This window comes from Tarenaya hassleriana, unplaced genomic scaffold (assembly GCF_000463585.1).
Source record: "Tarenaya hassleriana unplaced genomic scaffold, ASM46358v1 Cleome58, whole genome shotgun sequence".
Classification (NCBI taxonomy): Eukaryota; Viridiplantae; Streptophyta; class Magnoliopsida; order Brassicales; family Cleomaceae; genus Tarenaya; species Tarenaya hassleriana.
In genome coordinates, this window is record NW_010968329.1 from 161869 (window position 1) to 164249 (window position 2381).

Below are 2381 nucleotides of genomic sequence, written 5' to 3' on the forward strand. Positions count from 1 at the left end.
TCTGTGAAGTATGTGAAGTGAGATCTAATCCTGGGAGCTAGAACTATGAAAGAAACGATTTCTTCTGTGTTTTTGCTCTGTCTTAGGGTTTTTTTCGTCTGTCTTAGGTTGAGGACGGCGTCCAATATGATAGGAACCCTAATCCTTGTGGAAAAGTGACTTTTTCCGAGTATTGACTCGGTCCGAGTCAGAACTCTGACTCGGTCGAGTCAGAAGGAATAAGCCCAAGCCCATTGTCAACTCTTGACCCGGCCCATTTAGTATTGACTCGGTCCGAGTCAAAACTTTGACTCGACCGAGTCAAAACTTTGACTCGACCGAGTCAAAACATCAGCCAAGCCCAAAACACTTTCTGGGCTTCGACTCGCATGGAACTGACTCGGTCCGAGTCAAATACTGACTCGGTCTGAGTCAGAAGACTGAAACTCGTCCCGACACTCTGATTTGGTCCGAGAACTGGTTGTTCGACCAAATCCAAGTCTATCTTTCCGATACTTCACATATAAGTCCATCCCTAATGGTGTGTGACCCTGTAGGTCCATTCGCAGTGGTAGTAGCCTCGAGAACCATTCCCGATCTACAAGTCATGGTTAGCCTCTAGCAAGACGCATGATCACCCACGTTGAATTTGAGTTAGAGATGATCTAACCAAGGCAATAACAGCTCGAGTTCTGATCCTTTATCTCACGATATCATATGTTGAACAAGGGCATGGTTTGAGCCACCCTTCAAGTTCAACCGCTTTCTCGTCTTGGCAAATCGACTAATAAAATAGATGCAACTTCATCTATAGCGTGGCCACGCATTTTCATAGTCCGACTTCCACGAGAGGGCCCAGCGATATCTCTCCTATTGAGGAGGTGACAAGTCCCATATTGCATGTCTATTATCTCCATATGATTCGTGAACGTATCTGATCAACGCCGTTATAATCATCCGGTTAAAGACAACGTTTGACGTAGCCAATACATGCCACTCCTCAGATCAGATACTCTAGACATTCAGGTCTGAGGATCCAAGAACGAACCGCTATATGAGATTCAAGTCATGACTCTGTCCATGTGACAATCTCATGCGGGTCAACCAGTCACTCGTTCACAACGAGTACCCATGATTGTGAAATGCATCCAATGCATCGATCACACCTCATGCTAGTCTCAATTCATCATTGTTCCCACAATGATAACTGACCAGGGAGTTTAGAATCATTCTATAATGATTCAAGGATAACCGCAATATAACAAACATGCCAATCATATAACGGGAATGTAACGCATTCATAAATCAATGAATCAATACAAAGTCAAAATGCCATATCACGGATCATCCTAGAGCATCACAACCAACAGTTCTAATCCCCATATCCCTAACATGACCATCATGTTTTGATGAAGTGAGAGGCTTCGTCATCGGGTCGGCAATATTATCATCTGTCGACACTCTGCTTATCTTCACGTCTCCTCTGTCGATGATTTCTCTGATCAAGTGGAATCGCCTGAGTATGTGTTTGGATCTCTGGTGTGACCGGGGTTCCTTAGCTTGTGCAATCGCACCATTGTTGTCACAATACAACTCAATGGGATCTGCAATGCTAGGAATGACGCCCAGGTCTCCCACGAATTTCCTGATCCAAACAGCTTCCTTAGCTTTATCCGATGCTGCTATGTACTCGGCTTCTGTAGTCGAATCTGCCACGGTTGTCTGTTTGGAACTCTTCCAATTGATAGCCCCACCGTTCAGACAGGAAACATACCTGAATGCGATATGAAGTCATCTCTGTCGGTTTGGAAACTAGCATCGGTATAACCACTTATAGCGAGCTCGTCTTCTAATCCGCCATACACCAAGAACAAATCCTTAGTCCTTCTCAAGTATTTAAGGATGTTCTTGACCGCAATCCAGTGAGCCTCACCTGGTGTAGACTGATATCTACTAGTCATGCTTAATGCATATGATACATCCGGGCGACTACACAACATGGCGTACATGATGGATCCAATTGCCGAGGCATATGGAATCCTACTCATGCGCTCTTGCTCATCCTGTGTCTTTGGACACTGAGTCTTGCTAAGAGCAACGTCATGTCCCATTGGCAAGGCACCCCTCTTGGAGTCTTGCATCTTGAACCGATTCAAGACCTTGTCAATGTAAGTACTCTGACTTAGACCAAGAAGCCTTCTCGATCTATCTCTATAGATCTTGATGCCTAGAATGTAGGCGGCTTCTCCTAAGTCTTTCATCGAAAAGACCGATCCTACCCAGGATTTTACTCCTTGCAAGGTAGGAATGTCATTTCCGATGACCAATATATCATCTACATAAAGCACAAGGAAGACCACTGCGCTCCCACTGACCTTCTTGTAAACACATGACTCATCTTC